Here is a 24367-nt window from a genome sequence, read left to right as displayed (position 1 = left end):
GTCGTGATGCCCGCCTAGGCGGACACACTAACTTGCGCCTGCGCAGAAACCGTGTATGGGTTCTTGTTCGGACAAGGCGCGAACCTAACTAGTTAATAGGATGTTAATGCGTTGTAACCATAGCTAAGTAAATGATTATCATTTACGTCTAAAAAAATTAAAAATTTTAGACCTAGTCATAATAATGACGACGTTGGGTTTATATTATCCTTCCCACTCCTAAGTTCTTTAAGGTGATTAAACTTCGCTCTGAAGCACAAAATTTTCCTAGAGAGACCACACGTTGTAAGCACGTGATGTCTTCCTCATATCATGACTAACGAATACTTCATAAATTTTAAGTCAGTCGATCTTAGTACGTTCAGCACAGGATAACATATACGCCCTTTTCCTCAGCTGTACCTTTCTTTTATTTCACTGTACTAGTAAATTCAAGGTCAGGAGTTAGGTTTGCGTCTTGTCCCAACAAGTACCCATCACACAGTTTCTACGCAGGCGCAAGGTAGTGTGTCCGCCTAGGAGGGCATCACGACGCTACTGTCAGTTCCAGTACAGCACTCGTAGCTACCGCATCGCGGTCGCGAAGTGGGGCCGAGGCAGTTTCAGATAAGTTTTTACAATCTGACGATAATTAAAGGGTTTGTAGTTTTAGCTTGACGATGTCTACTGTGGACAAACGGTAGTTACTTTTATTCTGAAGAAGGTTGCGTTATCCCGATTGAAACCTAGGTAAATCTAGGTAATCCCTGCAACTGAGGCTGTTGGCTTAAAATTTATTTTATTTATTTTCTTCACGTTCCGGTACTGGCAACCATCTTCACAGGAGATGCACATCAAGTGATAAAAAATGCATCTCTATCATATACGGCTACAAATGGTATATGAGAATCTATGTTTGGAGCACAGCGCTGTGTGGTAGAGAAAGCATTTGAGATGGCGTTTTACAGAAGAATTTTGAAAATTAGATGGACTGATAAGGTAAGGAATGAGGTGGTTCTCTAGAGGATCGCCGAGGTAAAGAATATACGGAACACAATGACAAGAGGGAGGGATAGGATGACACGGCATCTGTTAAGACAGGGAATAATTTCTACCGGGAGTTGCAGATGGTAAACTGTGGAGGAAGACAAGAGATTGGAATACATCCAGCAAATAATTGAGGAAGAACGTTGCAAGCGCCACTGAGATTATGAGCTTCGCCCAGCAGGGGAATTAGTGGCGGGCGGCAATCCGAAGACTGATGCTAAAAATAATTCAATCTGTCTGCCTGCATATCCTCCACACCTCCGTTTCATTTTCGTTGTGGTCAGAATTACATTTTTCATTCTAGTTTGATCCCTGATCATTTTTTGTTTGTTTATATCTCTCTCTCCTTGATTCTCATACGCACCTCGCCACTGCTCGCTCAGACCCCTCACTTTTTGAATCATTTGCGCAGTGAAAGTTCATGACAGGCTGGCATAAAGTTAAAATGGTAATATACCCCTATTGTCAAATCATCTCTTCGTCCTAGCTCTTCGAACAACGCCTATGTTCTGTGCAAGAGGCAGTGTGACTCGATTTGCAGGTGAGAGGAGGCAGAAACGAGAATTATCGATAAAGAAGACACAGCTTCTTTCTACGCACATGAGGAAGATAAATAAGCAATTGAGTTTCTGCGTAGGGAACGTCACTTCATTAAAGAATGGAGATAACCGTGCTCTGCCTCCATATTCTTATATTTCACAAATAATCCTTGCGAGTTATCAACTTCACTGTTCTATATTTTGTCATACGTCTAGCTGATGAACACGTGCTTTGAGCATGATGTGCGTTTTATACCTTACATCCATCTACTGACGTTACCAGAATGGATGTAGTCAAAGTATTATCAACTCGTTAAAATTATTTAATTCGTTTGTAGGCACATCTCTACACCCCTGGCATACTTATTCCGCACTACGGTACCGTAGCCAACCGCTAGTGCAGCCAAAAGATAACGGCTCTGCTCGTCTGTACTACTACAATTTTGTTTAGGCTCCTGTAGCGGAATGTTACAGTATTGTGGCGAAGGGATTTCGGTGGGTACCGGAACTGTAGACGTGTACCTCTGAAACTAAAATTAACTGCCAACTTATTCGCAAGTATCATTTAAAAATTTATTACTACCTATTGTAACCGTCTTAAACATCAGGAGAATCGGTATCTTACTGCTTTTCATGGTCATTGTCCTCAGAAGTAGCAGTTATTTCTGAGCAGCCAACACCTCAGCTTGAGGTAAGAAATACTGTTACGTTCTGCCTGTAGCTGCCAGACTTAACAGAGGACGGGTGGTGCACGCCAGTGAAATTTTTCAGATTTGGTAATTATTTCCAAGAGGTGATGGCCCTCAGTTCGTGTATACATAACACTACCATATCATCTTGAGCTGCGGGTAAAATTCTTTATCTACGCAACCATTTGCAGTCGACGGACCATCATCAGTGATGTCCCTAACAGTATTCACACTTCCGTGATAGGCGAAATAAAAAAATGTTCAAATGTGTGTGAATTTCTAAGGGACCAAACTGCTGAGGTCATCGGTCCCTAGACTTACACACTACTTTAACTTATGCTAAGAACAACACACACATCCATTCCCCCGGGAGGACTAACATTCGGCGGCACGGGTAGGCGAAACAAACTTATGATCATCGTGAATGTCGCCACCGTCGTCGTGATCATCATATATATCATCAGCAAATGAAAAAAAAAACCATGAATTAGGCACATCATAACAGATTACATCTTCGATGTATAAATGCCGTACACTACCCAGCAGTTTTTTTTAACAAATTGAGGCTGTACGAGGGGCGTTCAGTAAGTAATGGAAATTTTTTTCTGAAAATAGGTTGGTTTTATACAGCGTTCCAGTACACCGTGTTATTCCCCACTCTTTTGGCTACAAAACCCTGATTTTCCCTCTAGCCGGCGCTGTGCAGCTCTACAAGCGCCGCTCCAGATTCTGCCCAGTTGATCAAGGGAAGACGACCAAGCAACGTAACTTTTACTTCATAGGGGGCTAGCCCTACGGTGTGTCCAACTACTAGTAACTGTTGGCTTTGATACATTAACGGCTTCGCACCTACGCGCTCATCTGTACGCAAAGTTAAGTAATACTATTATTTGCATATATTCATACACCAGTAAAAGAGCTTTAACCTATACGCAGTACCGAAGTACTTCACATTTTCCTGCTCTTACTCGCGCCCTTCACTCTCGGCCTATTTTGCAGAAGCAGTTACAGGAGCAGACCCACGGCGGGATACAAAACGCACAACAGACTGAAGACAGAATATGCGAGATCCGGGCTGTAAGGTGGACGAGAACCAACAGTACAATGAAGTTTTGTGAGCTACTCTCGAGTGCGTACACTTGTGTGAGATCTTGTGTTGACAATGGAGAAGTTCACTGACATTTTTGTGACAACGACCACGTTGAAGTCATTTCTCGAATTTCTTTAGTGTAGCACAATACATTTCAGAGCTGATCGTTGCGCCACCAATGAGAACATCGAGCAGGATAACCCCTTCTGACTCCCGGAGGACTCTCGAGATTTTACCGGTTGTGGGTGTAGCTTTCAACTTTTTCTTCAGAGGATGGATGGTGTGGTGCCATTGCAGGGACTACCGTTTGGTTTCTGGTTCGAAGTGATGAACCCGTATTTCATTGACTGTAACGGTATTCCACAAAAAATTGTCACGATCGGCCTCGTAACGCACAAGTAATTCCGTACAGACGCTCCTTCGTTGCTCTTTATCGTCTTCTGTTAGAAGGCGAAGAACCCAGCGGCACGCACCTTTCGAACTCCGCAGCTGGTAGACCCCTGTGTCAGCACTGCCAACAGAGACGTCCAGTTATGCAGCGAGGTGTCTGTGATCCGTCGGTCACCTCGACAGAGTGTCCACACGTTCCAACACAGCTGTGTGTGGCCGGTCGGCCGGCACGTGGGAGATCGGCCAGGTCGGCGCGACCTTGGTGCGATGATGACAGACGTCTCGTCCAACGACTCATCCTGCTTTTGTTCACTGCCACGTCTCTGTTGAAATTTTGGAAGAGCCTATCAATATCGGCGACGCTCTAGTTTTCCCCCGAAAGAAACTGACAGTTCTTTGCTTGGAACACATCTACATTACACACGCTTTCTGAAGGTACGTATAGCGCTGCCAACAACTGGAACCTTATGTAACCATAGGGTCTGAAGTGGGAATATTCCAAGATTCCACAACAAATTCAGCATTTTTTCAGCCTAACTGGCCAAGAAAGAAAATGTGCTGCATACGCACTGAACGCCCTCGTAATTTACATTATAACATAACACTGACTCATGCATAGATTTTTCCATTTGATGATAATGATTTTATATTTCGCCTAACATGAAGCTGTGGATACTTTTCTAAACGTGACGATGGTCCGATGGTCAGTCGACTGAATCTGTTTTTAAAAATCAGCACTTTATGAGTGCTCAAAGCATCGTGTCATCAGAACATGGTGGTGATTTATTCATTTTTATTCTTTTCTTTTTGCAGAATTTAGCCTTGGAAGATGTTTTAGGTGTTACATACATTACCACTGCACCTAGAACAATTGCTGCTCTCACTACATTAAGATGTGCAGTTTCTTCTAAGAACTAATGACATATACGGAACAGTGAAGTAGATATATTTTAAAAAACACAAAGATACAAATGCGCGCGCGACACACACACACACACACACACACACACACACACACACACACACACACGCAGAGAGAGAGAGAGAGAGAGAGAGAGAGAGAGAGAGAGGGGGGGGGGGGGGGAGGGGGGGAATTATTAGAGGGGGGAAAGAGGAAGAAGGGCTATAAGAGAAAATGGGTCAACGCCCGGCGCACCAAACAGAATTCAACCTGAACAACACGGCAAACTGTCGAAACAATGTGTGAGGATGATAGGAGCAATAGCAAAGTTCTTCAGGGACAAATGTTTCGTGGCTACAGCAACAAAGCATACGGAATCAGTTCTTCGGTATACAGCTTTTATGGCTTAGAGTGAGTCTGTTAAACGGCGTCTTTGTTCTCTCCGGAATCTTAACGAGAAGTTTTGCTTCAGGAGTGCCGGGACACACCGGTTACAGTAACAAAGGACAGAATGTAAGGTGAAAACGTCTGCAAGGCACAAAGCACAGCAGGAGAAAATAAAGCACCTTCCACTATGACTCAAATAGCTGAGCATGGAACGACATACCACAGCCTTGTCTACATTGACAAAAGAAACTGCCTCAAGATGAAAGGCCGCTAAGAAGACTTTGTTTCTCAGAAAGTACAAGCGTGAAACATATGCGTTAGCTTGATTAGTCATTTCAAAGACGGGCAGATTGTGGAGTTATCGAGTGTGCTGCGAGAGGGGTTCTCGAAAGATCTAAGCTAGGTGAAAAGGCTATCTCCGTCGCGTATTCAATATAGACTTTAAATGGAACATGGCCATTTTCAGTAGCCTTTATTCGTTTTGAATACAGTGGGTGCTAATTTGAATGACTAACCTGGACGAACACAGTACGTGATTTATACCTAATGTAAATCTTCAGATGTAAAAGTAACTTCGTGTATACCGCAAGGATGTGTTTTACGAAGGTTACTTTTCCATATACATATATATATGTAGGGTAACTTTGGTAAATGACAAGTTCAGGAAGTAATCTCCGAGACAGTAAGGAGCACAACACGTCATTTGGGAATGCGACTGGAAATTCATCCTAACGGGTGTAAGCACTTGTACGCGGAGAGAACAGTACATTAAAATGGATCATAAAACAGTATCGCCCACAGAAACATTTATTTCGATGGTAATAGTCGATGTTTAGACATCCTCAGACCCTCACACCATGATGGTAGGCGGAGGTGGTGAATGTCCCGTTCCATTCACTGTTACCGCCTACCTTCATGGTATAAGGCTCTGAAGATGGCCGAACACTGTCGGTAACCGATTCGCATTGAAATAAATGATTTTGCGGTCCAGGCTGTTTTGTGGTTCATTCTTAAGAACTTTTAGCTAGAGCGCTGTCTCTCCACGAGAAGTGTTCCCATAAAGTACCAGAGATAAAGGTAATTAATGCCAGCTTACAAAAGGAGTGACCTAACCGGCTTGCAGAGGAGGCAGAGCCGAGGCGGGAAAACCCCAGCCCAAAGCAACCATACCGAAAGTAGTAGATACGTTATTTCTCAGAGTTAAAACCACTTTCTCGGAGGAAACGAGGCATCAGTTCAACCTTCTGTACGTCGTCCGCCAATATTAGAGACAAACAACCCCCGCTGAACAAAGAGATTTAACAATGCGTTGCAGTTCCTCAAGAAATGTCGTAACATGTGTTTCGCCCTTAAACCATACCTGAGGTATTAGAGACCCCCACCCCTCTAGTATGTACATAATCCACTCATATTAATGTGACCAACGCCTATATTCGACGTCAACGTCCAACAATCACTATCTGACGGCAGGTGGCAGCACTAGCTGTGTTGGGTACATAATGAGTATCGGAGGGACGTAGAACATAGTGCAGACGCTGGAACGGAGCGATTTATCTAACGTAGAATGGCCACTGTCACTGGCTTTCGGGTCAAAGGTGGATGCATTTCCGTAACAGTTAGATCTGTAAACTGTTCTCGTGCCGCAGTGTTTATAGTATACCGTTTATAGATAATGGCAATATGCAAACCTGGTTCCTACGAAACTGTGGAGCAGAAGGTCCACAGATGACAAGGATGAATGACAGCTGCACAGATACGCATCTACATGATTACTCTGCAATTCACATTTAAGTGCTTCGCAGAGGGTTCATTGAACCACAATCATACTCACTCTTTACCATTCCACTCACGAACAGCGCGTGGGAAAATTTAACACCTAAACTTTTCTGTTCGAGCTTTGACTTCAATTTTATTTTGATGATCATTCCTACCTATGTAGGTTGGGCTCAACAAACTATTTTCGCTTCGGAAGAGAAAGTTGGTGATTGAAATTTCGTAAATAGATCTCGCCGCGACGAAACACGTCTTTGCTTTAATGACTTCCATCCCAACTCGCGTATCATATCTGCCACACTCTCTCCCCTATTACGTGATAATACAAAACGAGCTGCCCTTTTTTGCACCCTTTCGATGTCCTCCGTCAATCCCACCTGGTAAGGATCCCACACCGCGCAGCAATATTCTAACAGAGGACGAACGAGTGTAGTGCAAGCTGTCTCTTTAGTGGACTTGTTGCATCTTCTAAGTGTCCTGCCAATGAAACGCAACCTTTCGCTCGCCTTCCCCACAATATTATCTATGTGGTCTTTCCAACTGAAGTTGTTCGTAATTTTATCACCCAGGTACTTAGTTGAATTGACAGCCTTGAGAATTGTACTATTTATCGAGTAATCGAATTCCAACGGATTTCTTTTGGAACTCATGTGGATCACCTCACACTTTTCGTTATTTAGCGTCAACTGCCACCTGACACACCATACAGCAATCTTTTCTAAATCGCTTTGCAACTGATACTGGTCTTCGGATGACCTTACTAGGCGGTAAATTACAGCATCATCTGCGAACAACCTAAGAGAACTGCTCAGATTGCCACCCAGGTCATTTATATAGATCAGGAACAGCACAGGTCCCAGGACGCTTCCCTGGGGAACACCTGGTATCACTTCAGTTTTACTCAATGATTTGCCGTCTATTACTACGAACTGCGACCTTCCTGACAGGAAATCACGAATCCAGTCGCACAACTGAGACGATACCCCATAGGCCCGCAGCTTGATTAGAAGTCGCTTGTGAGGAACGGTGTCAAAAGCTTTCCGGAAATCTAGAAATACGGAATCAACTTGAGATCCCCTGTCGATAGCGGCCATTACTTCTTGCGAATGAAGAGCTACTAGCTGCGTTGCACAAGTACGATGTTTTCTGGAACCATGCTGATTACGTATCAATAGATCGTTCCCTTCGAGGTGATTCATAATGTTTGAATGCAGTATATGCTCCAAAACCCTAATGCAAACCGACGTCAATGATATAGGTCTGGGAGAACAAACTTGCAATTGCTGAGCAACTGAGTGCCCAGATGAACCAAGAGGGTTATCAATAGTGTCTCCTCAACGACCGTTCAGTGAGTTGGTGCGTAAGGGCCACCGCCTGGTTCATGCGCCCATGCTGACTGTTGTTCATCGGCGACGAAGGCTGGAATTCGCACAACAATGCCGCAACTGGGAGTACCCTGAACGGACAAATAGCCTAGGAGTGTGGGGCCCCGCAACAATTGTCGGAAGCATCCAGGTCGAGAACGGAGTGTTATGGCCTGGGGACTGTTTTAGTGGCATTCCCTGGGTGATTCTGCAAGACACAATGGATCAACACATATGTATCTATCCTTAGGGACCATGTCCACCCTCCAATGAAGTCGGTTCTTCCTCTCCACTATGGCATCTACCGGCAGGGCAACGCAACGTGACTTGACACACACCGAGCGAGGTGGCGCTGTGGCTAGCACACTGGACTCGCATTCGGGAGGGTGACGGTTCAATCGAGCATCCGGCCATCCTGTTTTCCCTTAATCACTCCAGGCAAATGCCGGGATGGTTCCTTTCAAAGGGCACGACTGACTGACTTCCTCGTCCTTCCCCAATCCGACGAGACCGATGACCTCGCTGTTTGGTCTCCTCCCCCAACCCAACGTGACACACAGCTTGCACAGTACGTGCGTGGTTCGAAGACGACCAGGATGTGTTTACCATACTCTCCTGGCCAACAGATTTTCCGAATTTAACCCAATCGAGAATCTTCGTTGGCACTACGGATCCTCAACCTAGGAATTTAGCGCAGCTGGCGACGGCACTGGGGTCTCCATGGCTCTATACCCCTGTCTGTACCTTACAGAACCTCACTGACACACTTCGTGCACGTTTGCGCTGCAGAAGACTGTAAATTCACGCTTTCAACACGTGGTCACAATGTGACTGGACTGTGCATAATTAGCTCAACTGTATTACAAAAAATAACACTTCTTCGCATCCTTATTTGTTGAATTTTTAATACGGGGTACTTCAACACCGCGGATAGGGTTAATGTAACACTGGGATGGACGGTATTTGAGGGTTAAGCACATCAACCATACGCCCCGTATAATGTAAGTTACTTTCATCATATTCTGAAACTATATTAGAGTTGTGTTACTTTTTGAACGCCCCAAACCCGTTCTTTCCACGTGTTATCTTCGGTGACAGTCGAAGCGGGAGCTACCTGGCGGTACAGCTCAACCCTGGACTCTCGCCAGCAATGAGTCAGGCACCTCGCCAGAGATACGGCCTCATCGCGGTCCCTAGTCGGGCCGTAAAGATAAAGCACGAGTAAGCGACGAGCGCGGCGAGAAATTAAAACCGCCACATTTTTCAGGTGCGGCTTAACTGGAGTTCCTGAGGACAGTTTTAGTGGCCACGCGTCCATTAGAGGCACCATTAGGATTCGACGGAGTACGAATTACGCCGCGGGTCCCGTGCAGACCAGTGAGGGCCCGATCTGCGTGCAACTTAGGCTTTGCAAATCACCAGACCACTCCATAGAGTTGCCTTGTGGTCAGCAGTCACAGCACAGGAGGATTCAAGTCGTATTTTAGTGACGGCACAGTAAGTTGTTCTGACTACATGCAGGAGAGACAGTTTTAAGTACTGGAGAGGTCTGACCATAGATTGGTCCACAGAGCTCATGAGATCATTGCAAACAAGAAGCACAGATCTCTGTTACACAGTGATTTAGGGTCTTAATTTACGGGGGAAATTAAATTTGCACTCTTGATGATCGATACCAAGCCGACAAACGATATTAACAGTAAAATACAAATAAATACAAAATTACATGGTCGACCACGAGATGTCTGAATCTAATTGGACGAATCCAATTAGATGGTGTCACCAAAAGATGCTACCTGTTAGTGGATGGTTTACAGTTTATGTATGACAAGATATGATAAAAAGGGTAACGCAGTTATCAAATAGGTTGGTTTTAAAACCTCAGGGCTGCACTGTGCGTCGTGCTATTGGGGTGGGGGTGGCATCCGTTGCCTTCCTCCAACCTTTGAACTGACTGAACATGGCAGTTACAGGGATACCTAGAGTTCGACATGGACTCTGAACCAGGGTGTATCTCTGGATTCGTTTGCAAAAGATTTTGAACGATCAGCTACGTGTTCTGAGAACTCGGTTCATTCAAATTTCTCTGTACTATACTTCGTATCTAAATCAAATGGCACCAGACGACTTCGTATGGCTGTCAGACATGCTGTACAGGCCGCGTCAGGTGAAAGGGCGATCTGCGATAAGGATGGGAGAGGGGTGGGTTGTGAGAGCCTGAGATTAAAAGAAACTCATGGTACATTGTGCAATTTGAGGAGTACACGAGGGCTCGTCCAGGATGGGCTGTTAAGGGATCCGCCAGTTTGGCTGTTTGGAAAGCACGGAAATCGGAAGGAGAGAGAAAAATGGTCCAAGCCTGAACTAGCTGGTAGCCTCTAGGAGAGAGGGCAGAGCTGGAAAGAAACCAAGAGCGAAGCGACAGTGTTCTGTTCCCCAGGACGCGGCCGGTAACAACCACAAGGGAAACTCCCCATAGTAGCCCCCTTCGATTTACTGCTAAAATGGTCCACTGGATAGCCCGTCAGAAACTGAACACAGATCAAGCATTAAAACAGTAAGGAGGCGTACTGAACTGTCAAAAAATAAAAAAATAAAAAGCAAAATAGAACGGTCCAAGCTTAACAAGCGCAACACTGAGCGTGTATGACCAGCCGCAGCGTCGTGGTTAGTCAGTCATAGTGAGAGACTGTGAAGCAGACGAGCCGTGTTCAAAATTATCTCCATGTATTTTTTTTATGAACTGTCCGTCCGGTCATTGAAATGTTTGCTCTCTTTCTGTAGTCTTCGCAGTTGTCATATATTATTATAGAATATGAGTCAACTGGTAAGAATACGTTGCGTCACAAGTAAACGTGATGAATAGCGAGAGCAAGAGAGATACCACACAAACGTCTCTCAGAAATGAAAACAATAATTTCACAACAAAGTAAGTCAAGAGTCAAAACTTCCAAAATGGAACGCAACTTCAAAAACGTTAAAAAGAGGCTTTGACAGAGCACAGATGAACACTGATTGTGAAACTTGCGTTTGTTTGTTGCAGGTTGTGTGACACACTACTTTGTTTTCATGTCCTTGAGTTGATCACATTCACGCGAACACCTAAATCGGACAAGAAGGCCTATCACAATCACTCACCAGACGTACAAATTAGATGCGTCGACAAGTGATTCCTATCATATGACACACGTACTATCATTAATGCCGCATATGAGACACCAGACAGGTTTTCCGGTGGAAGATTCGGTTGACTTGTCGTCATGCCATCAAAGGTTTGCGGTTCCCAATTCGAAAGCCACTTCCTTTCGGTTGCTAATGAAGTAGTTGTACAGAGGTCCCCTCCTTACACCTTGCTGTTGCAAACGGACGTCACACCACGACAGACACAAATTTGAATGAAGCGCACAGCGAAAAAAAAAAAAAAAAAAAAAAATAGCACAAGGGAGGTCCGAACATGGCTCGCCGGCTAGGCAGTCCAACATCGTGACCACTTAATCACAAAGATCGTGCTCTCCCAGCCTGCTCTATATACTGCACTTCTTGTCCTTAGACCGTTCACCGTTCCTACTTTACTTTTTTTCACAGTCCAGTTCACCTCCATGTTTTCAGGCTTGATCTGTGTTCAGTTCTTTACAGGCTATCCACTGGACCCTCTTACCACTGAACCTGAAAGTAGTGCGATGGGGAATTTTCCTTCTTAGGCCTCCAGCTCGGGTACGGCTACATGTATGATGGAAAATTTTTACGTCTCATAAATTAGCAACAACGCTGGTTAGGCACAATGTACAATATACTTAATGGTTGAAAACACAAACGAACCGATTGGATGCTCTTTACCTGGTGACACAATCCACCGTAACAAACAAGGCGATCCTCACATCCAACGTGTCGCTATTGCTTGTGAGCGGTACTTTTTCACTTTGTTATAGACATATGAAAAATGAGCCCCAAAAAATACTAACTCTGGTGATTTTACCCTACGATATGGTACTCAGTTTTTCTTCATAATAAGATAAATTCAAATTCACAACGTAATATTCTGAAATGAACAATGGAAAATTTTAATTAAGCGTGACGTATGAAAAAGACCTCTGTAACGAGAGAATGTGATCCGACAAACCTGTATTCTATGCGTAGACAATGGACGATCCCGATGACTCAAAAATCAGTACTTAGGACGGATAATGTTTTGTGTCATATCTACTGTCTTTAAGACCTGTGTGTGTATCCTTTCTGACTGTAGAGTACAGTCAAGAGAAGAATGAAACTTTACGCTATTCTGTTAGAAAATGGCGAACATCACCGTCATCATTTTTAGGAGAAAACGGATATTTTAAAAGCTATATACCGTCGAAACCTAGATAGTGTGTGCAGATGCATACTGACGTTTTTCTTAGTGTGTGTGTGTGTGTGTGTGTGTGTGTGTGTGTGTGTGTGTGTGTGTGTGTGTGTGTTGGTTCTTATACCGTGTGTTAAACAATTCCTAGGGGATATGGAGGGTAGTCGGTAAATAAAAGTTCTGATAAGGTACCCATGTCCAGCAATGAAGTGTGAAATAAAAAATCAGTTTTAAGATCTGATGACATACTAATCTCCCGCTTCGCGTTACGCACATAGCGAAGACAATGAGCTGTGACCTGTGTACTGTAGGTGAACGTGACTTGGACAATGTTTCGAGCGTTGTCTTCTACGCGACGAACGATCCCCTGTTCAAAGTCTATAGTGCAGCGCGCCCGCGGGACACAAGGCCAACTCTCCTACTTTCCAATGTATCAGTTTCTCACAGCCGTTGCTGTGGTCCAACAAAGGTGTTGCGCGATGTCGTAATTATAACAGGGACTGAAGACTGCGTACTCTTCTCAGCTTGCGTGCGAACCGTGAAGTGGGAGATTTTTAGTCATCCGATCTTAAACCTTTTTTTTATGCGCAAGGTACATTTTCGGACATGGGTTCCTTATGGACACATCTGAGTCTCCTCAACAGACCCTAGAAGCATGTAAAAGGAATTTTTAATCACAGAGTACATTTTAAACCGAACAGTCAAACTCAGCGGGTTTTTGTTTTTGTCTCTTTAAGGGGGGTAGGACGTCAAACGGGCCGACTTCGAGCAGGAGAGGCACCACAGGACATTTGTATTTGCACTGTCTATACTTTCACAAATAAATTCATAAAACTTTGTCAGCATGACCAGGAGGGATTAAGAATTCACAGTCATTAGTGGAAGTTCGAAAACATAACTAAGTAATTTTTTTTACATGTGAAATTTCATCATTTTTTTCCACTTACTAATGGCAGCATTTGTTGCTATAGGTACACTTTTCTTCTTAAGTAAGAGAGATGGTTCGATGAATACTTACAGGTGTATTAAATTCTAGAATTTTCCAAATCTATTAAAAACTGTGGTAAAAATAACGTAATTAACTACAAAATGTGTTTTTCTAAACATGAAGTTTAAAATACAACAAATCATTCGTTTGTTCATAAATTAAATAAATTCTAGAGTTTCATACAGCTGGAAGTATGGTATGTATGCTGTGCAAAATTCATCGAAGAATCTCCCTAACTTATGAAGAAAAGTGTACCTATAGCAACAAATGCAGCCATTAGTAAGTGAAAAAATGAAATTTCACACATAAAAAATTATTTTTTTATGTTTTCCAACTTTCACTGTAATGAGTGTGAATCTTTAATGCTTCTTGGTGATGCTGACGACGTTTCATGAAATTATTTATAAAAGTATGGACAATGGAAATTAAAATGTCCTCTGATGCCTCTCCTGCTCCAAGTCGGCCGTTTGACGTCCTACCCCAAGACTAGCTTGCTACAGTTGTCCCCACAATTCAATCCTGTTCAAGCCTCTTCATTTCTGCGTAACTACTGTAACCTATATGTATCTGAACCAGCTTACTGCATTCAAGCCTTTGCCTCTTTTCACAAATGCTAGGTTTTACCTTATATTACTGTTGATTAATTACAAACCAGCGGATTTTGACGAAGAGCTACAATAGCCGAGGTTCAAGTTTTGATTATTCAGCAAGACAGTGAAGGCGACGGCTTCGGCATCAGCGCCGTGATAAAACGATCCCTGGCGGGCAGCGGCTGTGATTGATGGGGGGCTATCCCTCCTCGAGACAAGGCAAGTGCGAGGAACAACGCAGGGCCAAGTTAGTGGCTCGCGGGTCAGACGCCCGCTGGCGGCGCTGAGGAGAAATTACCGACAACGCTCCCAACTCAGCATCCATCACAGGCGCGGGCAGAGAAGAATGGCCCAGCACTTACACACTCGCCTCGCACGTGTAGCGCCAGATCGACAAATGAAGCGCAGCAGTGCAGCCCGAGCAACACGCTCCCAAGTTGTGCTACACTCGAGGAACGACCAGGGCCATGTTCGCACAAACTGCGACCATCTACCTCGCTATGGCGTCTACCCTCAATAAAAAGTGAAAATGTAGCACCACAGGGCTCTTCTCCACGATTCAGAACTTACTCTTATTAAACGTAACTCTGAAAACGGATGTTATTTTGGCAAGGAACATGTAAGCAACCAATCAAAATCAGTCCCATACCTAGGGTATAAGCGTAGGAGGCAGGTACGGGAATTCTACGTTACTTTCAAAGTGGAGGTTGCCTCTTGTGGTCTTTTGTTATGAAGTGTGTGTCTGCATCGTGAGGATGACTGGAAAGTACTGAGTGCTCGTAAGGTGTCAAATTATGTTGCGAAACTGAGCTAGCTCTATTGGTCAATGACACACGAAACGTCGTACACAATGGCGTAAGACTGATGCTGTGTTCCTTGTCTTACTAGACTGGGCTTCCAATAGTGATACTCTTACTATCTAGGATGGAATGACTGGACAAGCTATTTGTACCAGGCTCAGAGCACACCACATTTGGAGACTGAAGAGTCAAGATTAATTGCATAGACCAGAAGCATAAAAATTTAACACCATCGTCTTCGTATCCTCCATCGACCCAGGCAGTCTGTTCCTGAACAATTTGCCTCCATTTTGCTCTGTCTCGATATACTTGTCGTCTTGATACTGTTTCCCAGTTTTCTTCTCTAGTCTTCAGCTCTTCCTTAATCTAATCCAGCCAACTTTTTCTTTGTCATCCCAAAGGTCTTTACCCCGGCACGTTTCTACCCAAGAAATGTTTTACAGACAATTATCTTTGATCCTCTTCGTATGTCCAAACAATTCGAGCGATACAGTATTCTCTCCTGATCATTCACAGATCCACTTGCATAGGAAAAAATGTAGAGAAGGTGTAAGGTTGATTATTAGAAATTAATCCGATGTGTGTATACCTACATCTGTTGCTGAACGATCAGACTAAAGTTGAAACCTTGGTGCTATCATGCATGAAGAGGTAATCGTAGAATGATGAGATACCATACTCCGAGGAGTGTAGGGAACGATGCGGCAGACCCGCACCGCCGACTAGGCAAGGTCCTGGTTTGCCATTGCCTTCCTCCGACCGAAAGGGGAATGATGATGATGATACCACCACCTAGTCATCTCGAGGCAGGGAAAATCCCTGACCCCGCCAGGAATCGAATCCCGGACCCCGTGCGCGGGAAGCGAGAACGCTACAGCAAGACGACGAGCGGTAATCGCAGGACGACGACCTCTATTCCAGTGCACATTTAGTAATAGACGAAATGTCATCTAAACGACTTTTGAAGCTGTGCAATACAGATGGAATTCTTTAATAGGCACCAGGGATTCTGTAGTGGAAAATGGGCTTACAAAACGAAACCTAGCTCACACGAAAATGAAGTATAATGAAATAAAGCCAGAACTGCTTATTTTACTTTATGTAAACACTAAGACACAAAAGGACACATTTCACTACTTTAAACTGAGAACGTGTTACCTTAGTCATGGTAACAGACGAAGTTACTCCTCACGAACACGTCAACGTCACAGCTTGTTTCCCCTAGAACCACTGACGTTGGCGTTCCGTACGGTCCCGTCCACGATCTGTGTGAATCCGCCGTTCGAAACTCATGGATGGTTTTGACATTCCGTTCTACAACTTTTACTCTCAGTTTTCAGTCATTTCACAGTGAACAGCCACACGGCGTAGGATTGGTCAGCAGCTCCGATTCTAATTGCCATTCCACCAACAAGAGTACTATTAGGCCACGTACCACACGTCCGGCACAACATGCTAAACAACCTTCGACAACAATAATTTCGTCCGCCCTAAGCCAACGCTGCTACTGACGTGTGTTAGAAAAGACATTACAGCATCGATTACTTCCAGCCAACGGATTAACGTTCAAGATCATCTGCTTATTACAATAAGTAGCTGTTACCCACAGCTGTATTCACATACCAGTTTTGCTAGGAGTCATGTTTAGTAAGTCAGCTACTGTTCGTACATCATCAGCTGCCGTTACGTGTCTGCCGGTTCACGTACATGTAGCACGTGATGTGCGCTCCACTCTACGCCCTTCTAACTTGTCGCAACGCACGATACGTCGCAATGTGGCAAGCAATACCTACAAAAGGATATGGGCAGAGGCACGCATCTATCATCATGCTTTTGAAGTAACTATTCACTATACAGCCTGTACATTATCCAACAAGAAATGTGGAAGTATAAACATTGTATTGATTACTTTTAATGGTAGCACGTAGCACGAACCAACCAATAAAACCATTTTCAGCAATAAGATGAAGTTCTAAAGTCAGAGAGTAGACGGCTTTTGCAAAGAGTAATTGTTTCTCCCCAATCCGCGTGTATTCTTGAAAAGTATCTTTCACTACATACTTTCTAAATGACCAAATGTTGTTCCCCAGGGATCAAACTGTCTCCTTACCAAACTTCATCTTAAAGGGTTCGGAGGATTAGTAGTGAAAACACAGGAGTGTTACTTTCGGGTTTATAATATCAGTATAGAAAAAACTTTCAATTATGACCTCTCTTTTCATGATCTGATTTTGATGAACTAAAGCTTGCTAAAGCTATGCTCACTTAATCTGCGAAAACACCACGATTATTGGAGGAGATCAATATTTAACGTCCCGTCGGCAACGAGGTCATTAGAGAGAGCAGAAGCTCAGATTAAGGAAGGAGGGAGGGAGGGAGGGAGGGAGGGAGGGAGAAGGAAAGCGGCCCTTCGAAGGAACCACACTGACATTTGCCCTACGCAGTATAGGAAAATCACGAAGAAACCACGAAAAGTCGGTTGCAGCTTTGGAGAAGCGTCTTCAGACAGACACGACAGTTTTACAAATTTATTATTGGTGTAGCCGAAGGCCATCGTGACAGGTAGGAGTATTTCTACGTTAATTAAGGACTGCTAAGTACAAGTAAAGGCTTGATTAACTTATCGGTGGAATAATTTATAATTAATGTCTTCCCAAGAAGCGTAAATAAAGTTAGGTTTGTCAGTATACAACCCAGTGTTTAAAGTGGCTCACTCCATACACCTATAAACAGCCCCAGTGAAACCTGAGGACATCCAGTAACGAACCAAGAATAAAAAGACAACGTAACTTGTGGCTTCGGCAGTAGCAGCGTAGTGCAGATAGTATTTCATCGGCACGCGGCCCCAGGCAACGCACACTGCTACTGAACGAGAGGGGGTCGGGTTCAGCGCACCCGTGTCGCTTAATGAATTATGTGAGGAGATAATTCGCGGAGATAGCAAGGCTGCCGATCGGGGCTGACCTCGGCTGTGGGTAGTCTGCACGCCGCTAATCGCTAATTACCTCAGCCCTCCGCGAACACACGCACCACGACGAAGATCCACTCGTGAATATGGATAAACTCTCCCCGTTGTCCGCTGCTGCTTCAGCTTTCTGCGTCGAACCACCCTCGCGATGGTCCGTACGGCGACAGAAGGTGCTTGAAACCCTCAGGGGACTTCGCTTACCGCGCCCAACCACCAACGAGATTTTCCTCGAAGTTTCGATGACAAAGTCTCAGCGTTGCTGCAGTTGTAGACACGGGGGTGAAATTCGTACGGAGACCTCGGTTCGCAACCAGAGCACTCGAAGTGGCGTTAAGCTTAACAATCCATCGTCTCGTTTTTTTACTGGAGAATCTAAGGTCCGCCACATTTGTTTCGGTTCCGTTCAAAATAGTAGTTAGTGTGATAGTATTGTGTTCCTTATTACGACTTTGTGCACTACTATCCATTAAAATTGCTGCACCACGAAGATGACATGCTACAGACGCGAAGTTTAACCTATGGGAGGGAGATGCTGTGATACGCAAATGATTAGCTTTTCAGAGCATTCACACAAGGTTGGCGCCAGTGGCGAAACCTAGAAAGTGCTGGTAAGAGGAAAGTTTCCAACTGATTTCTCATACACAAACAGCAGTTGACCGGCATTGACTGGTGAAACGTTGTTGTGAGGCCTCGTGTAAGGAGGAGAAATGCGTACCATCACGTTTACGAATTTGATAAAGGTCGGATTGTAGGTTATCTCGATTGCGTTTTATCGTATCGCGACATTGCTGTTCGCGTTGGTCGAGATCCAATGACTGTTAGCAGAATATGGAATCGGTGGGTTCAGGAGGGTAATACGGAACGCCGTGTTGGATCCCAACGGCCTCTTATCACTAGCAGTCGAGATGACAGGCATTTTATCCGCATGGCTGTAATGGATCGTGCAGCCACGTCTCGAACCCTGAGTCAACAGATGGGGGCGTTGGCAAAACAGCAACTATCTGAACGAACAGTTCGACGTCGTTTGTAGCAGTATGGACTATCAGCTCTAGGACCGTGGCTGCGGTTACCCTTGACGCTGCATCACAGACAGGAGCGGCTGCGATGGTGTGCTCAACGACGAACCTGGGTGCACGAATGGCAAAACGTCATTTTTTCGGATGAATCCAGGTTCTGTTTACAGCATCATGGTGGTCGCATCCTTGTTTGGCGACATCGCGGTGAAGACACATTGGAAGCATGTATTCGTCATCGCCATACTGGAGTATCACCCGGCGTGGTGGTATGGGGTGCCATTGGTTACACGTCTGTCACTTCTTGTTCGCACTGACACTTTAAACAGTGGAAGTTACATTTCAGATGTGTTACGAGCCGTGGCTGTACCCTTAATTCGATCCCTGCAAAACCCTACATTTCAGCAGGATAATGCTCCTACGCTCTGTAAAGGAGTACGGGACATCATTATCATCATCACCATCATCACCATCATCATCATTGCACGACCGCATGTTGCAGGTCCTGTACGGGCCTTTCTGGACACACAAAATGTTCGACTGCTGCCCTGGCAGCACATTCTCCAGATCTCTCACCAATTGTGAAAATCTCTGGTCAATGGTGGCTGAGCAATACGCACAATACGCCAGTCACGACTCTTGATAAATGGTGGATCCGTGTTGAAGCTGCATGGCCAGCTGTACATGTGCACGCCATCCGAGCTCTGTTAGACTCAATGCACAGGTGTGTCAAGGCCGTTATTACGGCCAGAGGTGGTTGTCTGGGTACTGATTTCTCAGGATCTATGCACCCAAATTGCGTGAAAATGTAATCACATGTTAGTTGTATAATATATTAGTCCATTGAATACCCGTTTATCACCTGCATTTCTTCTTGGTGTAGCAGTTTTAATGGCCAGTAGTGTATGTACACTGCACGCTTGAAATTGCATTGTGAATATGTTTTGGCGTTGAACACAGTGCAGCTGAGCGCCCCCACAAACCAAGCCACCACTTGTTCAATAGCCTGGCGCCCGAAAATGTACTCCACTTTCCAGACAAACTATAGCCGCTGAGGAAAACGATAAGTAATGTTTACAAAATGAGGGTTATCAATAGAGCGTTAAGACTAAGCAAACGTTTGGGCTGCGTGCCATTCAAAAGGCTGCGTGAACGGCATAAAACTCTCCATATTCAATGGTTTCTTTTTCTTCCAAATTTGTTACACCAACAGAAGGCCTCTCTGAATTTACATCATACAGATCCGGATATCTGTTGAAAAAAACTAGTTCCATTAAAAAATATAATAAAGCTGATGCTTATGACTCTGTGATTAATGGAATTGCGAAAAAAAGGTGGGATGATCCATGAACTCTAGGTCACTATTCCTCCAGGCGAAAAGAGAATACTTCACCTTTAATTTAATGGTTCAAAATTAGAAGTGAAGAAATTCGCCACGTCACTCAGTGTATCTGTGATACGACGGCTAGAATTTTCTTACGTTCAAACACACCTTTCAGAGAAAATTGAATTCCAACATTCTCTCTCAAATGCTGCTCAGTTTCACTTTCTCCTCCATTTTTTTTTTAATATTAATATATGTATCAATCAACTTGATGTGGCTGGGTGGTGAAAGTGTTGAAGAGTTAGGATCCAAAGGTCTCTAGTTCTGCCCTGGTCGGTCCTACGACTTAAATACGACATACAATTTCTCTCACCTCTGGTAGTGTTTGTGAACGTGAAAAATGTCGAATTGCACTGTAGCTGCTCGTTAACTGGAAGTGTAAGTACTCAGTTCAAAGGTACCAGGCGACAAATGGAAAACGACCTTGTGACGTGGCAGACCAAGAACCTTATTATATCATGGATACACTGTTCGCGGATGGAACACACATTCTGTAGATCGCTGTTGACGTCATTAATTGTGTTTCCATTTGTATATGAGTTTCTAATTACTTTACAGTCAGGTATGAATGTATCTGTCTTTCACTTCAGTATCTGAACTGTAATTCATCCACGCAGATTTGAACTACACTTACCGAAGATTAGTGTTCTGCCAGTTACGGAAGTAGGTGTGCATTACTATTCAGTGCTTTTGGCTCTCTATGACGTACATCGTAAATGTATTACAATACAATCATCTGCTATAATTTTTTAAAGTTGACGCGAATAGAACTGATACTTTGTGCTTTTATGAATGGTAAAGCCACAACTTCCAACGACCCGTGCCTACGAAACCACTGTAGGGTTCACACTTACCACACTTTACGCAGCGCGCGCCCACACGTGTGGGCGTGGGAGCAAAGGAATTTGCAAGGCGGGTCTCAGAGCACGGCATTACCGTCTATCAGGAAGACTATATCGCAGCACACCCACGATGCAAACGCGGCCACGCAACGCAACTTTCCAGTTACCTATGCGAACAAATCTTAACTACAACACGCCGCGACTAAAAGGATAATTGAAATAATAGTCCGTTCCCTGTCGAAACTATAACTAGCACGCATTCACCTAGTAGAAAACGAGTTCTATCAACCTCAGCAATAAGGCAAGCCTCCAGCTAATACGGAGGCGCTATTAAGATGATGACCGACTTACTTGCACAGCCTCATGCGTACGGCGTTAACTTGCGAAATGGGCGTCCTAAGACGATCCAGATCGAATCGACAAGTCCGAGTTAACGACTGTGTGTACGCTGCAGTGTCTGCATCGGCAGAATGGGGACAGTTACTAGGGAATTTCACGTTACCGTTTAGACCGAACGAGGGATAGTCGTCCATATCTGTAGCAGAAATTCAGTTCGTAAAAAGTTGAAATACGACGATATAAGATTACAAGATTCATAGTCCCACGAGGTGCACGAGTAGCTCTCCTCTTCCGTTCCACTTGTTCGCTGTTGACTAACGTGTATTTCTGTCTACAGAAAGAGTATCTTCATAAAACTAGTAAAAGCAACGCGTGCTAATTCTGCAAACAGCGACAATGACTACTACGAATCTGCTTACGTTCCTGTGTTAGACGCCAGACACAGATCATGAGCTGGAGGAGAATATCCCTTAAGAACTGTCTCAAAGGCCACTTTAAGCTATTAAGGGATGAAAGTATTACGTCAGCATCGTCCAACCCATCTCTTCGAATTCAACTCCTGTCACTGTGCCATATAGTTTAAGAATTGCAGAGAGTGGAAACTGAAGTCCATTTTTTTATACATAGTCTACGTACTATACAGATGTGTCCCAGAAATGTGTGTTTTAGGAAACAGCGGTCGTGCGAGACACGGCTGACCATCTTTGTGCATGACAGACTCTAGATACGGGCTCCCGGTTTGATGCCATGTTTCTCTACTTTCGAAGGGCATTCGACTCGGTTCCGCACTGTCGCTTGCTCCAAAAAGTGCGCGCTTACGGTCTATCCGATAACATATGTGGTTGGATAGAAAGTTACCTAACAGACACAGAGCAGTATGTCGTCCTGAATGGGGTGACTTCAACAAGAATAAGCGTAACATCAGGTGTGCCCCAGGGCAGTGTAGTAGGTTCGGTGCTTTTCACGATTCACATAAACTATCTCGTTGATGGTATTGAAAACAGCATTAGACTGTTTGCCGATGATGCTGTAGTCTACAGGAAAGTAGTATCACACGAAAGTTGTGAACAAATCAATGAGGATTTGCAGAAAATAAGTGCGTGGTGTAATGACTGGCAGTTATCTCTAAATGTTAGTAAGTGTAACCTATTGCGTATAACAAGGCGAAAATCCCCATTAATCCACGAGTACAAAACGAATTCCCAGTCTTTTGAAGGGGGTAACATTCGTCAAATATCTGGGTGTGACTATTCGAAATGATCTGAAATGGAATGATCAGATTACACAAGTTACGGGCAAGGCAAACTCTAGATTGCGGCTTCTTGGTAGAATCCTGAGGCGATGCAGTCATTCAGCAAAGGAAATTGCTTGCAATACTTTAGTTCGCCCAGTCAGAGTATTGTTAGTCGGTATGGGACTCTTACCAGTTGGGTCTCATTCAAGAGATTGGAAAGGTCCAAAAAAGAGCACCAAGATTCGTGACTGGTGCATCTAGCCATCACGAGAGTGTTACAAATCTCATAGGACGTTTGAAGTGGGATACACTTGCAGATAGACGACGCGCTAATCGGAAGGGGCTGGTCATTAAATCCGATCTTAGCTGAGGATGTAGAGCATAAATTATTACCAGCAACTTTCAAATAGCGCATTGATCACCATTCAAAGATAAGGGAAATTAGAGCTCGTAGGAGGCGTTCAGACAGTCGTTTCTCCCTCGTGCGATCCGCGAGTGGAGCAAAGGGGGAGGGGGGGGGGAATATGACTCTGGCGCGAATTGGGCCCTCCGACACACACCGCTTGGTGGCTAGCGGAGAATATATGTAGACGTAGAAATGTTGTGACGACCTTGGAGGGGTTGTAGAGAATGTCTTCAGAAATAACTCGAAGATAGGAAACCGTGTCCGAAAACGTCATTCAACGACGCTGTAGAGCGTCGGTGTCACAGGCGCCAGCGCCTGTCGCAAAGGGCCGGCCTTTGTGGCCGAGAGGTTCTAGGCGCCTCAGTCTGGAACCGCGCGACCGCTACGGTCGCAGGTTCGAATCATGCCTCGGGCGTGGATGTGTGTGATGTCCTTAGGTTAGTTAGAACTACTTAAACCTAAGTTCTAGGGGACTGATGACCTCCGATGTTAAGTCCCATAGTGCTCAGAGCCATTTGAACCTGAAACAAGGTCACCCCTTCGGCAGCACACTTGACTTTGTACGCTGACCCAGTGTAGGCGGCAATCTCGCAATGTTGTTTGTCATTCACTAAACGCGACCGAATGTCACGATCGCTGTGTAGAAGATGCAGCTAGCTGCTGCGCAGACAGGTCTCTCTTGAATGCGATGCTTTGTAGCCTTGGTGGAAGACACTTTCGGACATGGGTTTCCGTGTGCAACTTATTTTTCTATTGTATGCCGAAAACCATTCGTGATTTGAGAGGGTTCCAGGACAAAAATAAGCTACGGTGGAAAACTCTGTCTGAAACCGTCATCCATGGAGGCAACGGAACATCGCATTCATAGGAAACAAGGCGACGCTCTGTAGCGTTGGGTGACATTTCAGCACACGACTTTTTCCTAAAGACACCCTCAACAATCCCTCCAATTTTGTCGCATTATTTCTAGAACACCCTATATTTCACTCACCTTACTCATACGGACAACGTGTAAGCGATAAACCATTTCACGCCATACATTCAGAAACAGGTGTGTAGTCACCGACGCTAGAGCATCTTAATTGCTCGTTTGAGTGCTGGGATTGATTTCGACGAAGTTAGGCACATACACAAACTCTTTCACATAACCTCACAAAGAGAAACTGATACGTGTCTGGTACCGGAGGATTAAATGATTAAGAGCATAACAAACTCTTGCTCAGTAGGACCGATCGAACGGTTTTGGAAGATATTCATTTAAAAATGTGCGTGACTTCAGTTTCATTGTGCTTCCACAACGATCGA

The 24367-nt window shown here is 44.5% G+C and overlaps 1 protein-coding gene across 3 annotated transcripts in view; it reads right to left on the bottom strand.

The window, feature by feature from the left end:
* The window catches only part of LOC126277966 (rhophilin-2), a 1086271-nt gene that overhangs the window by 287888 nt on the left and 774016 nt on the right, over positions 1-24367 (bottom strand). The gene's annotated exons all lie outside the window — the stretch shown is intronic.

Source organism: Schistocerca gregaria, chromosome 6, assembly GCF_023897955.1.
Source record: "Schistocerca gregaria isolate iqSchGreg1 chromosome 6, iqSchGreg1.2, whole genome shotgun sequence".
Classification (NCBI taxonomy): domain Eukaryota; kingdom Metazoa; phylum Arthropoda; class Insecta; order Orthoptera; family Acrididae; genus Schistocerca; species Schistocerca gregaria.
Note: the sequence above shows the minus strand (reverse complement) of the source record. Positions and strands in the feature narration are given on the sequence as shown.